This window comes from Meleagris gallopavo, chromosome 5 (assembly GCF_000146605.3).
Source record: "Meleagris gallopavo isolate NT-WF06-2002-E0010 breed Aviagen turkey brand Nicholas breeding stock chromosome 5, Turkey_5.1, whole genome shotgun sequence".
NCBI lineage: Eukaryota > Metazoa > Chordata > Aves > Galliformes > Phasianidae > Meleagris > Meleagris gallopavo.
In genome coordinates this window covers 12,211,666-12,227,473 of record NC_015015.2, presented here as the reverse complement: position 1 = coordinate 12,227,473, position 15,808 = coordinate 12,211,666, and the positions used below count along the sequence as shown (strand labels likewise).

The window sequence follows — 15,808 nt, the reverse complement described above, 5'->3', positions numbered from 1 at the left end:
TAAGGAAAAAAAAAAAAAGAGATCTTCTACAGTTTTGTTACGTTTTGGCCGTAGAAAAAGCCTGCATCTCTAGTACAACTCCAAAACCACGAAGAATCATCCATAAAACTGCATGGAGCGAGTTAACTTTGTCCAAATGAGAAAGTCTTCTATGCCTGCACAGTTCCACACAGATGTTTATTAGCCATCAATGTTCATCTCCATCTTGCCTTGTCAGGTCACTCTGACTGCCTCTGTTGGCATATATTTAGCAATGACTGGACTTTCTTTGCAAAGATCTGCATGTAAAGAATACAATCAGTACTTGAGCTTCTTCCCTGTGCTTTTCACATCAAGCTCGGCATCTTAGTTTTAAAGGAAGGAGGAAAAGGTGAAATAGCTACATGCAGAGGCAGCCATATTCTTCTTCAACAGGGTTTTTTTTCCATGCAGTCAGCCAGACTGAGACCTCTCTACAGTGTGTCTGAGTATTGCTTTCAGCTTAAGATAGGCGCCCATGCAAAGTTTCATCCTACTGTGCTTGTTTGCTCAAACTCCTGCAGGGTTCCTATGGCTCAAAAATATCCTGAGAAAAGCAAAATCTTCCATCGTTGGCATGTTTCAGCATCGACTATATGCCTAACCCATTCCATACCGAGCCAGTAGATCCGCCATTAGCCACAATAAGCATAGACTAGCACGATGCACCAGGAAGGAAGCTATCTGGTGCATCTACCCTTCATCCTATGTACTGATACCATGCAGCACATTATGGCCCACCAGTACCACGTGAATGGCCTGCCTATTGTCATCTGAGTGCAATTTAGGAGTGTTGTCACCTAGCATCAGTAGTAACACCATTCCCAGCAGGTGCTACTGTGAGACATTGCATCTTCAGACTTAGTCACCTGGATTATATGCAACATAGCATAGGCTAATTGAAAATAAAGCTTTTTAGACCATTCTCTGCTACTGATCCATGCTACAAAATAGATGGGATGGGAGACCAAGAACGTCTCACTGGACTAGGAGAGCTGTAGGGCGCAGACACTGAGGATAATCCTATCGCTTTTCCACTTATGCCAGCTATGCTGTTAAGGCTCCGTGACATTTCGTAACCTTCATTTAAAAGAAAAATGCAAAGTACAGCATTGGATCAATGACAGAATGGACTAAGAATGAGGTCAACATTGTAGCCAGTTCAATAGCAACTGCATGCACAGACATGCTAGAGTAGTATCGCTTGCAACTTGACTCACTTGGCCACTGAAGTAAAGAACAAGTTTTAAAAAAACAATGAAAAATCATTTTTCAAGGACAGTCAGGCTGTGTAATTGATCCTACAGGCAGCGATGTGGTTGTACCCTAAAACAAAGTCAGTAGGAGGGGGATTTTTGATGTCTCAATCATACACTCACGCATACCATTCCCTGTCACCTCATGCATTTTGACCACAGGCAGAATTTAGACTTCTGGTAGCTTCGGGGAAGGAGGACAAGAGAGAGAGGGGGGAAAAAAAAAAAGGGCAGCAAAATCCATGTAATTTATTTTGTTGCTATAGAGATACTACTCCTTTGTTCTCAGCATTTAAAAAAAATAAAGAAAACAAAATTGCATGCTTTTTTTTTCCCTCCCCCACCCCCCGCCTTTGTCATGCACGTAAACAGCTCAGCAAGTGTACAGAGAGTTGCACAAACTATGGGTGAAATTCTGTTGGAACAACAATTAAGATGCTCTCAACGTGTTTCAAACAGGCCAACAATATGCTGACGTATATTACTCTTTAGCCAACCAGCCTCTGTTTCATTCAGTAACGAGAGGCAGTTGCAGTGCATTGTGAAAACCATACATTCCTCATCCCAAAGGATGTGCCATTTGGAGTGTTCCCCTGATCCACTGGAACCACCCAAACTCGCCCAGGCTGAATGAACGCGGCCAATGCTTATCCAATACAGAATCAAGTAAAACACTTTGCTACAAAGGTAAATTTAAGAGGTTATACTTTCATATGAAAGTGTTGTGGTCCAACTATATCTTTGTTGATGATAAGCTTTAAACTTATAAATACGTACACTATCTATAACTGGCATTTACTATAACTATTGCCCATCATACAATGGCACATGGGAATTCTATACTCCATACTCAGCGTATGGTTACGTCGTACAATCTTTGAAGTTTTAAAATATTGACTGTATCATATACTATATACAGTACACCAGTGATAAACACTGATTCGAAGAGACAGACCTTTCCGATTTCCCCATTTCTTACTGACTTTTATGCATATGCATGTCATTCTAATTTTGGTTTGTACAGTTTCTTCAGCTTAAGTAACTTAAACAAAACGTAGCCTGTTTTAAGAAGGGAAGGTATTTTTTTCATTCAGTTTGACTTCTTGTCACTATATGAATGATTCTGGACATAATGAAACTAAAATGAAATGACTCCTGAGAGATCTGTAGCTGTCAGAAGTCAGAGAAGCTAACTAGTAATGATTTATTTATGAAAAGAAAGTGATTTTAGGTGAATGATTTTGCAATTGAAGACACCTGTGCTAACAGATGTTCTGTGTGCTTCTCTTCCTCTATTGAGCAAAACAGCGATGAAGATCCAAATAATTTCCTTTAGTGCTCTGTTAAGGTAGCCGAATAATCATTTGATGTTTCTTGAGGATCTTTTGCTTCTGTGTTTTAACTTTTTTTGTCTGCTACCTCCCAGGCATTTGCTCCTCAGAGTCTGTGAAATCCGTGAGCTTTTAAAGTGGCAAACTTTTGTTGCTGTCAAATGCTAACTGGCCTCTCCTTAGAGAACGGGCTAATTTGAGGACACTGTAGAGCGTTCTCCACTGAAGCTCACTGCACTGAAGCTTACTGCACCGATTAGGGTGGAAGTCTCAACTGTCTAGCATAGCTGCAAGGGGTAGTTACAGCTCTTCAGGTTTTTCTTTCTGAAAGAAATAGGTTAGAAACTCCAAATGCAGACATCAGGTGGTGGTTTCCAGCCCAAACGTGCATCTCTACAGCAAGCGCACTATTGCGTGCTAGAGCTATAGCTGACTTTTTCTTATTCGTTTAAAACGGTTGCTAACTACGTAGTTACAGGACCCCAGCTACATACCCTTTCTTATTCCTCCATCAGGCGGGCAGGGATATTCCCCGGTTGATAAGAGGAAGCAGGGTCCATATCTCTCCCGAGTGCCAGAGCGGGTAAAGGGCAGGCCCTCATCAGGCGTAATAGCCTGGTCTATGTGGGGACAGTCTTCGTTTGCCAGCGCCGCCTTGGCCACCTCACCATTCAGTTTCGAATCTTCAAACATATAAGCAGAAGGCTATTGAAACACTATGCACTGTTTATTAGTTCCAGCTGCAAATTAAGGGTTCACAGCTAATGAGTTCTATAGCGACACTATAAAAGGTAGCACGTCTGTCCTAGACACTGCGTTCGTGTGCACTGCACCAAAATAAAATAAAGTCTGTTAAGTGGGAGGAGAAACAAAACGTGATCACGTTAGGTGTGACAGCCGCCGCCTGTACTTCCGCATAGAGGGGCAGTTTCGGAAACGGGCCTGCAGTGGTTCCTAGTCCTGCGAGCAGAAGACCACGGTTAGAGATCGGATCATGTTTTTGCATGACGACAGATGGTGCATGAATGACCTGCTCGTCATGAAGCCTACTGTCGCTCAGAGCTTAGGAGAGGCAGTGGACTGTGAGTTGTGTTTGAGCATTTGAGTATATTCTGTTTATGCTGATTTATGCCTTTGTGCAATATTCCCAGAGGGAAAAATCCTTGCTTTTTCCCTCCCTGAATTTACCCCAGGTGTCTGAAATATTATTTCTGATATCAGTCGTGCAGAATGGCTGTACACGTTTTAGACACACAGAGTATATTATGTATGGGAATAAGACAGCAGAACGTGGATTTGAAAAAAAAAATCAATTTTCTGATGTTCTCATCTGAAACATGCACAGTATTTGCAATGCCAGCACGGGACACTACATATAGAAAACACTACAGCAGGCCATGAATTTAGAAAATGGATGGAGTCAAATTTATGCTTGGCTGTAAATAATAAAAATAGGTTGTCAGATTTGCCCATTTTGCTCCACACATTCCCATGAAGATAGACTGAGAAGAGTACGTTTTCTCTGTGTGACTTGTCTGACATTTGTAAAACAATTCAAAGTGCTATTTAGTGTAGGATTTACTTTAGAGTTTAAAGTGCAATTTGGTATATTGAGAATATACTCGAAATATGGCACAGCTCAATAAGAGTATTTTGGTGGAAGGGAGGAAAAAACAGTCCAAGTGTGTTTTCCAAATGCTGAGACCCAGTAATAGAAGGCAGCATCCTAAACCTTGGTTGCACATGCTTATTAACTAGAGACTATAAGGCAATGGGTGGTCCTGCAAGTCTTTAGAGAAAGATAAAGTCAATAAGTAAACTTAATTCCGGTGCCTCTTCTAGATTTACATACTGTCTCATTCTGAATGCTACATGATACTGTTATTTATTTTTCAGTGACTTTGAAGCCAAGTAATAATACAAGACCAAAAGAGAAATGGCATTAGGTGGGGTTCAGAGATACAATTCCTCTGGTGTCAGATGGACAAGACAGATGAATAATAGGCAAAAGCCTTTTCAAACAACAGTTGAGTGCACACACACACACACACACACACAGATGTATACAGCATGTGCTATATACATCTATCCCTGTGTCAGTAATTGCATTCTATGCATTTGCTTTTATTTGGATGTCACTAGTTTGTCATTACAGAGAAAGAACTAGTCTGTTCTGCATATCTCACCTCTGCCTCCTTTCTTCTCCGTGTAGACTTAGCCAATTATTTCCCCATAGAGAGGTAGCAACATTTTCTGTCTCTCAATATATCTCAATATATTTTAAAAACCTGAAAAAAGCTATGGGGGCATTCTGTTGTTTGTAGATGTTTGCAGTGAATTGCAATTCCTTTCTGTTTGTAATACTGCTATTAAGTACTACTATCAGCACAAAAGCCTGGCACGGCTGCCATGGTAACCGTGACACTGCAGGTACTGAACTGTTGCTTTTAATATCACATAACTGTGTTTTGGGAGAACTGCTGGCCTTTGGGGGATGAGCGAAGCACTGGGCTTCTTCATAAGCTTCAACTGCTACAGGCAGATAGCTGTAATCCTACAAGGAGCGAGGCACTGGCATCTCTGAAATCCCCACTGCCACATTTGAGCCTGGGTTTGTAAACTAAGTGGTTAGTGATGGAACGGGCACTGGTCTGTTTCTGGAGCTCAAAACTCCTCTGAGAAGCCTGGCTATGGGTCATGCTGCTTGCTAATAGCAGCCATCGGTCCTTATGGAAGCAGCTTTCTGGCTCTATTGTGCTCACTGACAAGAAAGTTGACTTTGGAATTTATTTCTTAAGATATGTCATACATTCCTAGCAACCTGAGCTGTAAGCTGTTCTTGTAGCCTCCTCAGGGCCCTTTAACGCTGATGAATTTTTCTCTGTTTGCTGCTGAAAGTCTGCAACCTTTTTGTTTTAGTTCTGTTGAATAGAAAGAGAACAAAGTAGCTGGCGATGTGCACAAATCATTAAACTGTACCTCAAACATCCCTGGCGTTATTCCATGCATGGGCTGTGCCCTAGGGACCACATTCTGGACAGCCCTGGTCATCTTCAAGAACAGTTTTTCAGAATACTTAGGAAAGAGTTGAATTACCAGCACAGAAAGCTGTGCATGTAAGCAGATGTTAGGTAGAGTAGCTTTGTTCCAAACCACTCTCCGCAGCACCTAAATCGGTAAAGGCTAGACTCAGGAATCACATGATGTCTAGTAACTTATGCAAATAGAGAAAACCTCTCTGATGTCATCTGTCAACAGTGAGTGTCAAAAGTTTCATTGCTTTCATTAGCAGACCCACATGCTGAATAGTTTCAGGTATTAAGTCTAAAGATGGAATGAAATTATATTATTTAGGTTGATTTCTTAAGTTCTGATTTGTTCTTTCCAAGATTGACCTGGACTTTGACAGGACTCTAGACAGGGCAAAGATCCTGAAATAATTACTGTCTCGTGACTATCAGCAGAGTTATACCAATGACAGCAACTTTTAGGCACTTAAAACTTCACACACTTGATTGTGGCCTACCAGATTTACAAGTCTATCCATCCCCTTTAGCAGAATTGAATCTGGGCTTGTATAACATTTTTGTAGGCTTGTATAACATTTTTCCTCTTTGTATCATATACTATTTCATGAAGAAAAGCTAGTGTTATCATCTCTGTTTTACAGATGGGTAAAACTTCCCTGCAGTGAAACGACAAACCCATTGCTATGTAAGAAGTTATTTACAACAAAATCTTCTGACTCCCAGCATGGAACCTTATCTCCATAATCATCCTATCTGCGAATACCTAGTTAATTGCACCAGCTTAAAACATTCTCCTGCAGAGATTTGGCTTAGAGGCTGAAGGAAGTATTCAGCAGATCTCCCAGGTGTGTAGTTTGTTTCACAGCTACGTTTGTATGGTTTCCACTTGATTATTTTTTTTAATCTCCTCCTTCCTGTTTTCTTGGCCTCCATTTGCAGAAAACTATGATTGAAATGCCTCAGGTATTTTCAAGCAGACAAAGAATTTTAAACTGGGGGGTGTTCTGAAAAAGACTTAGGATAACTTCTTTTGCTTAATGTGGGAGAAGCACTGGAGAGAGCATCCACGCACTAGTGCACAACTTGTCTCTTTGCTCATAGCATAGGTTACAAACAATTACAAATACACCAATTAGAACTAGTAAATTATCACAGTCACCTTACTGGCTTTACTTAACTGGTTTTGTGAATCGCTCCAGGTTTACTGGCATTGTGCTAAAGAAGATGGGGCCTTCACAGCCTCAGATCAGAAACTCAGCAATTAGATAGATTTTTTTTCTTTGGCCCCACTAGGTCACTAGCAATCTCTTCCAGAAGGAAACAGACTGTCTTCTTCCTAGCCACCCTTGTTTAAGGATTAAAAGTGACTGGAACCCAGGCTGAGTATTTACAACTTCCCTGAGCAGCCATTTGCCACCTCACAACGACTCAGGAGACTTGAAGGGCCTGCAGGGAAGGGGGTTGATGCACAGGAAGGAGGTAGGAGCAGTTAAGTGAAAAACCAGTGCTAGAACTGTGAAAACTGCTCAAAAGATGAAGATCTTTTTACTAGAGAAACATTATGTAACTGAAGTTACATTCCATCCCACCATCTTATGTAGATCTAAAAATGAATCTACACTTATTGAGATCTCAGCTGTACTCTTATAGCCCTGATCCCAAACCTGGTTTTCAGCCTATGGATAAGCTCATTCCTGACCAATTGAGAGTGTTTTGGTACTCATTCGCAGGCTTGAGCATCTGCCCAATTTCAACGCACGTCGCTTTGCATGGCTCCTAACATTCAGTAGCTACCTGAAGTCTCTCATGAAGAAGAATCTGTGAGGTCCCTCTCAGCAGAGACCTTTAATCCAACTGGATCCCTGAAGAAAGTAATGTTATATTGTCCATTTAGTGAGTTAATTACTCTCTTGTTTTTCAGTCTTTTTACACTTTTCTGGTGGTATCAACGGACTTTTAATGTGGCAAATATTAACAATGTCATACTGTACTGAAAATGGCATACTTGGAACAATGGCCTTTCCTGTCTCAGGCTAACAGAATAATATAGGAAAAGGGATGGCATGGCAAAGGTGAGGTTGGAGAACTGTTGTGCTCTAGATTTTCTCAGCTACAAGGCTTTTCACTGGAAGTGCACAAAGAGTAGTTGTGAGGCTGCCATAGCTGCTGATGGAGAACAGAGAATTTCCCAGCTATCTTTGCTATAGACAAAATGCGAAGATTTTGTGTTCCTTTTTTGCATCCTGCTTCTGTAGTGCAACTTTTGCCTGATATTTCTAGTGCTGAGCATATATGATTATGATGAAGCTCAGGGTGTGAATGCAAGTTTCCAAAAACATTTAATCTGTGGTGCGATTAAGAGCTACTCCCCATTGACTTTATTTCTCTCTGCAATGTTGTGCAGAAAGACAGTAACCACAGCTCAATTCCCTGTTCTCTCAAGTCTCCTTAATTCGGATTTCACTCCTGCGATATTAAGTTGTTTCTCTTTTGGCTGGCTGGATAGTAATAACAGGCCATTAATATTCATTGGGCTTTCAACAGTTGCATCAGTATAAGTCATTTTACTTTTCTCTAATACTGGACTCCATCTAAACTTTTTCACAGGTTAAGGGAGGCTCAGAACATAATAGCCAATTAGGAAATAAAGAAGCTGCAGACTGAGAAAAATAAGCTTTTCTTGGATTAGTATGTCTCTATAGTGATTTTTGATTTAACATGGAATTTATTAGCATCCAAGAAGACAATTATAAGCAATAGATTTGATGCTCTCCCTCTAGAAGATTGCCAGAGACGTCTATCACCTATTTTTTTTACTGTTCTTTCAAAGTATTGTTTGTGTAATTGGGGGAGATTGTAACAAAATACCTTGGTCAGGACCTGATTCAGCAAAATAACAATTACTTGTGTGTCAGACCATTTTTGGCTGCAGAAATCAATTTTTATGGGCTCCAGAGTCTCATGAAGGATTAAGAAACATGGATCCCATGGGTAGAGGCTCATTTTTGTTGTTGTTAAAGCAGGTCCTTAGAGTGAAAGGGATATAACTTTATTAAATTATAAAAAAGAATTATGAAGAAGATATATTAAACCACAGACAAAGGATGATGAAATGATGGCTTGGACAGTATGGAAGGAAGTATAGCATAGAGAACAGTGAATATATGGGTATAAGCCTCTGAAAATGAATAATGATGCATCAATGTGGGCATCATTAGTTTTCAAAATGACAGTGAAAAAAATCCTAAATTGATAGGCTTGGGAATTTTTCTGCTGGAGAATAATAAAAATTATTTTTTCCATGCAGACTATCTGAAAAAAAAAAGAAAAAAAAAGAAGGTAATTTAACTAAGTAGTTCTGTTGTCATACCAAGTACTTACTCTTTGCATTAATACCTTGCATCAGGTTTTGTGTCACAACCTCAATGAAGTTACCTATAGTCTGTGACATTCCTTGTTCTTTTGCATTTAATAACTGTATTGTAATCTCCTCGGCTGCCCAACATGGAGCTCAGGTTGATGGAAATTGGAGGAAAGCTTCACAGAATAAAAAGTGACAGTCTGTAACATACACAAGTTGCAAGCAACGTACAGTAATAACAAATGTTAACAAACAGAGTGAAAGAGGGAAGGAGAAAAAAGAGAGAGAGAAAAGCTGAAGAACATGTAAAAGAATTAATAGATTCCTATATAACAACTCAATTTAGTTATCCCAATATTCTAAGGCCATTAAAATGCAAAAATGTTTGTTAATTCTAGGTATCTTTATTAAGGTTTCCTGATTTTTAAATTACTGCAGTTTTTGAAAGTTACTAGGAAGCTCTTCTGAGTAGATTTCACACTGATGGACTTTACAGTGGCACAAACGAGAGCAGAATTTAGTACGCTACATGTATACGCAGAGGCCTTCCGACCCAACCTACCTCTTCAGCATTTACTCACCACCTTGTTGACCTGGGTTCCTCCAGGAAGCCGTGTCCCCCAGGAAAGGCACTCCAGTGACAGTGGTGACCACCTCTCCCAGAACTAACTGACCAACATAGTAACATCACTCCCAGAGAGTATCAAATTTGAGAGGCACTACATCTTGAAGTGAGGTGACAGTATGTTGGCTGCCTACCTACTGGTATGCTAGAGGAAATACAGGAGCTCTAATTAAGTAGATCCAGTGTATTTGGCCATTACAGATTTAGTATTGGATATGTGCTTAATGCAGTACTGAGAACTGTTTCTCCTGGAAATGCTGCATTGCAAAGAGCTCTGGAAGATCCCTCCTAGTTGTATCCTGATCCTTCTGTGGATTCACTTGCACTCATCCTGGCCTTCTGAGAACCCCATCAACAGCAAATTCTGTAGTCGTCGACAGGTCAGGTACAGGTTGCAGTTGAGTGGGGCATGCTACACTCTTATAATACCGCCCTGACTGAAGAATACAGTATGATGATCTGTACAGTATGGAGGGTGTCTGAGACATGGAACATGGATGAATACAGTGAACAATGACAGTGGGAATGGTGGATTGTTTGTTATTTCAGCTTTTTTCTTATAAACAGACAAGCAAATAGCCAATGGAGAAAATGTCCATTAGGAACAGAGTAAGAGGGATATAAGATAGTGGGCTGGGCACAGCACTATCATATCATACCCTAGGCCCTTTTTTCCCCTGTTCTTTTGTAATAATGGATACCCCATCTGACTAGTGCTATTGTAGCAGAGATGCCTTTTGTTGTATCTATCCTACAAATATCATTCATACTTAATCCAGCAGGAGGGAGAGATGCCAACAGTACCTCTTTCATATTCCAGGATTTCATTTGGCAGTGGATGGCATGGAAGCTATGGTGGCAGGCACGTGTGTTTGAAAGGGCACTCAAGAAAGATGGTTAACCACATTTACAGCTGCCTCACACTGGAGAATTGGCACTGGCTAGGCTTATTTGACTGGAGTTTTTGTTTCTGTTTTCCCATCACTAAAAGTGTCTCATGTGCTCATTAAATTATTAAGGCATGAAAAGTCCAAAGATTTATTATTTAGTTCAATGATTGTTTTTCAGCTCAGTGTAGTCCTGCCTGTCCCCATAATTATGTCTGACTGTGGCCAGGCCACAGGGGACTGTTTAATAAGATTCTCCTTTTTTTAATTTATTTATTTTGGTTTCTCACATAGTGCCAGGGAAATGTGTCTAAGTATCTGCTGTGGGAAACAACAGCAAAAGGACAACAGTGCTAAAGGAAATCCCCAGACTCCTTTGCTGGCAGAGGGACAGAAGCCAGTTCAGAGCTGCAAGGGGCTCTTTTTACCTTCTCATTAATTACTTGTACTGCTCTGGGGCTTTGTCCAAATCTTCCTCATTAGGGATTTGGCTGTGGCTACTGCACACTTTCATTTAACTCACTGGATGGCAAAACTCTTCAGCCACTGTGGACTTGGCATGCACATGGACCAAAAAAAATGGAAACCTGAAGTTTTGTACTTGAGTTCATTGCTCTTCCTTTTTGCTTTCAATAGATATGGTACAGAGATTGATATTTTTACTCAAATCCTGATGTAAACAAGCATGTGGTACAAGTGACAGCCACTGATTTTATCTCTACAGGAAATGATAAATGAATAATTGTGCAAGAAAATATTACATTGTATTGGTTATAATTTCTGTTTTGTGTGTGGTCCACAGCAGTGAGATTGCAGAAATGTTACTTGGTGAGCAAGAAAAAGGTCCAAATTGTTTTCACCTATCTATAGGCACTTAACTGAAGTTAAGTCAGAGCTGCAGTCACCTGAGATCAATTATTGAGAAAGCCACCTCTGGAGAGTAGTTCAGGTCATAAATGAGTAAATTACTCTCTGAGACTCCTAATTCTTCCTCAACATATGGGGGGACCTCAGGCAAATGCATTTTAATCTAAAAGAGAAGAACGAAGCATTATTACTTTTATTCTGAGTTGTTAACATTTCTGTGTTAGATCTTGAGGACTAGCCTCCATCTTCAGTAATGTTAAGATGTAATCACTGCCTCATTTGCTATTTGGAATGATGAATTCTGATATTCTGAAGGCCAAACAGATTAAATACAAGGAGGAAAGAAAAGCATCTTCCTGCTATCTTATATTCACTGCCTTTTTGCATATTTGGTGTGCAGTCTATACAAACATCAAAGCTGTCTGAGCTGAAACAGACCTAAACTCTTTGCAGTTACACTGCTATCTACTGTCCTTCCTACAGAGATGGTCAAAGATTTTATGACACTAAATCTAGCAGCCTTTTTTTTTCTTCCTGTGGATGGAAGGACCACCACAGTGACTGCATACCTATGCTTCAACAGTGGTTTGCTATCAAAAAAAACCCAACACACTGAAGTTCACAGTCTACAGCTATATGTTAAGCATCATAATAGGCCTGTGACAAGATCTGCCAAGACTCCCCAGCTCCCACTGAGCACTGGCACTGGAATTACAATGCTCAGCACACTTCTGACGTTAGAACCAATGCGTTGCACAAAAAATACAGGTCATTTAGGTTACAGTGACAGAAGAGAAGAAAAAGGAAACCCTGAGAAAAGAGCAGTACTTCCAGAAGGCATGACTGATAAAATTGAAATACTCCACATTATTTCTTTTAAAAGAAATCAGCTCTATCTCAGTAAATTGCATTGAAATGATAAGTTATAATGTTACAGCTTGCTCCCATTCATCTGCCCATGGGGTACAATGAAGTCACTATAACAATGTTGTTCCCCTCTGTCTGGGGTAAGATGGCCTTAATTATTCAGACAGCAGGATAGTTATGGAGTGGGTTCTGGAAAAAGTTTGAGGGGCAGGGAAGTAAAACAACCACAGAAGTTTTTCCAAAGCTAAAGACTACATTAGTAAGGATAGATATTTTTAACTTCCTCTTAGATTCCTGAATTCTAATAATATTTCTTCCAAATTTTTCAAGCTATGCAAAAAAGCAGGAAATTTTGCTGTCAGTACACTGTGAAAAAGTTACCAAATGTGTCTGCACAACACATTTGTATAAAGTTACAATATTTTTGGAGTACGGTTTATGTGAAGCTGTGTGCAGAGTTGATCAGAGAGATGACAAGTTCTTATTTTGGCCATATTAAATTTAACATAAGCATTTTGTGTGCAGATGTTTTAAATATATATACAGAAACAATAAAAGGCTGGGATTGGCTTCTTAGCAATACCCAAGTAACCTCCATCTCTGCTTGTGTATTACGGAAACATTTTTAAGACCATTACTCTGTGGCACTAGAGAGTGCTGTAGACATCAAATGAAGTTATAATTCCATTCATATTTTAATTTCTTTTATAGTGTTGGAAAACGACTTTCATTTCTTCATCTACATCACCTTTGAGATGTAACTGTGCAGACAACCTTCAGGTAAGTGCACAGCTCACAGGAGAGAGAGCCTTAAGAGCTAAGTAACATTTTCGTAGCAAAACTTTCAATATTTGTTTTGTATGTTTTACATACAAACTTGTACCTTAAAGTCAGTGTGCTTACTGAGATAAATTACTTATATCTGAAGGATGGTGTGTTGTTTGAAGCAGAAATCATGTGAGTTTGACTGTTTGAGTCTGTCTTCTTCTGCTTTGTTTCTATTTGAAGTTAATTTTGCCTTCCCCTCCCCCTCTTCTTATTTTGCTTCTGTTATGAAGATAAAGAACACTGCAGTACAGGGCACTATGGTTGTGACTGCTGCTTAGTAGTTACGTTCTACTAACGACTTTGTCACAGACCTTTCAAATGATCTTGCTCAGTTAAATTATGCCCCGTGTAAAATGAAAATACTGGAATCATAAAATATCCCAATTTTGAAATCCACAAAGTCCACTGATTCCGAATTTGGCTCCATGCAGGATCATAGAAAATTCAAACCTTGTGTCTGAGAGTATTGTCCAAGCGCTCCTTGAACAACAGCTGCTCGGGGTCGTGTCCACTGCCTTGGACAGCCTGTTCCATGCCCACAGCCCTTTGGTGCAGAACCTTTCCCTAACCTCCATCTGCCCCTCCCCTGACACAGCTCCATGCTGTTCCCTTAGGTCCTGTCGCTGTCACACAGAGCAGAGCTCAGATCTGCCCCTCAGCTCCCTGTGAGGAGCTATAGGCTGCCATGAGGCCTCCCCTCAGCTCCTCTGCTCTGGGCTGTGCCAACCAGGGGACTTCAGCTGCTCCTCATACATCTTGCCCTGCAGACAATCTCTGTAGCCCTTCTTTGGACACTAAAGGAGATGGGTCAGATGAGATCTGCTCCTTTGTGCTGTCATAGGCCCGGTTCCTCCTGGCACTATATAAACATTATCTTGAGAATTTAAGGACACCAGAAGCTATCTTGGAGAACGTCTTTTTATCGGGGTAATCTTTGCTTTCTTAATGCTACTGGTGAGGGCCTCTTATCTGAAATGCCTTTTCTCCCCTTCTGCAGGTCTTCCACCTGCCCACTGACAGGAAGGGATAAAGTGGAGAGAAGGCAGAGTTGTTGCAGATAGGGAAGGGCATGATAGAGCTCTTTACGAAATTAAAACCAAGAGCAGTTATTTAAAGATACCTCCTGCCAGATGTAGATTACACAGGACTGGGCTGCTGAGAGTGTTGGGGTCTATTTAAAAATTCAATTCAAACCTACCCGAATTTCAATTCAAAACATCTTCGCTTTGCATGCAAATCACCATAGCATTATTGTCAGCAGCTGTGCAGCCGCTGGGCAAAGTTCTGCTGTTTGCATGTCTGTGCCAGGAAAGTGCTCCTTAGCCTGCGAGGAGGCACTGGGGTATGCTGTGCAGAGCTCTTCATAGAGACCCCTTGGCCCTGTGTGTATGGACTGAGAACAGCTGTGAACTACTGACTGAGTACGGGTAGGGGCATTTGGCTGTGAAGAGGTAATCGTACATGGAACTATTTCATACTCATCACTGTTTTGTGAAGAATTTAATCATTCCACCAAAAATAATATATGGAATTAGTAACTTCATGTGATGTCTCTTACTCTTGAGCAACTAAATGAGCCTTTTATGAGTCTGAATAATGAAATTAGATATACATAGTATGGCTGTATATCACGTAGATACCGCCACACCGAACATTTGCTGTTAAAAATTACAAAAAATATCTTGAGCAACTCAGCATTATTTCAGAAACATTAGGTCCGACGGACCCATTCTGAGTACCTAGCATGATGTTAACTGGTTGTCTACAGCTAGGTGGGGTTAACTAATGCAAATATTCTACAGTAAGGGGAGCATCACTACTTGCAGGTCTCTGTTTTTATATGATGTGCGGTTATAGTTTCAGGAACAAGTTAGAGCCTATGAAAGCTTCATATACATAAAGTGAACCTCAACATCCAAGGCAGTGCAGATCTTGTTTTAACAGTTTGTTCTGATCTTATTATTTTGCAATTATCTCTTGCACACATATAGATCTATCCTTGTGAGAAAGCTGAGAGATGCAGGCAATATTTTTTGCTGCTAGTGGTGCATAATAATTATCAGAAACAGGTCTTCAGCAACAGTGTTACCAAGTCCATTTTGTTAGCTGAAATACAAGTGTGCTTTGTTACTTCTCAAGATTTATATGCTTGTACATGTATAAAAATAGCCTCTTCTAATTAATTATTGCAGAAATAGATAAGTTGCTGTTACTATCAATATTTCATGGATATTGTGGTAACAGCTGATTTTAGAGCACTGGTGGTGGCAAAACAGTTCCACATTGAACCAAAATTACATGTATTCTCAGGATACCAGTGTGGATTTGCATTGAACTTGTAGAATTCTTAGTCCTCTAGCTCCCAGAGACGACCAGGATATGTAATGGAAGAAACTTTATAAAGAAAAGGATTTCTGAGAAGAAGGTCACACTGTAGCTGTTTGCTAAAGTACTCAGAAGTGAGATGTCTTATACACTTTACACGTGGGTGGTTGGCATATTGCTTGTGGTAGAAAATGCACCATATTGTCTGTGCACTCTATCCTTCTTGATATATGATGCCAGATAGGCATCACTTAGCTGTTTGGATATGACTTGTGATAAGCATTTGCAACCTGAAGGGAATGGATGATAAAATCATACGCTTATGCACCAAAGATACAATAGGAAAGAGACAGTCTATCAGTCACGTGAATTGTGATTGGCCTGTTGCAATGGAATAGTTCTTTAACAGAAAAA

General features: G+C 40.3%; 1 long non-coding RNA gene across 2 annotated transcripts; it reads right to left on the bottom strand.

Annotated features, from left to right (window-relative positions):
* Positions 1 to 6: 6 nt before the first annotated feature.
* On the bottom strand, positions 7 to 12,960 carry LOC100549361. 2 transcript variants are annotated; one of them, XR_793572.2, is made up of 3 exons: positions 9,558 to 12,960; positions 3,100 to 3,288; positions 7 to 1,098 (listed from the first exon to the last, which is right to left on the bottom strand). It is a non-coding gene; the product is annotated as an uncharacterized LOC100549361 (long non-coding RNA). The 2 variants fall into 2 exon arrangements; XR_004159838.1 differs by having other exon boundaries at positions 9,577 to 12,960.
* Positions 12,961 to 15,808: the final 2,848 nt, after the last annotated feature.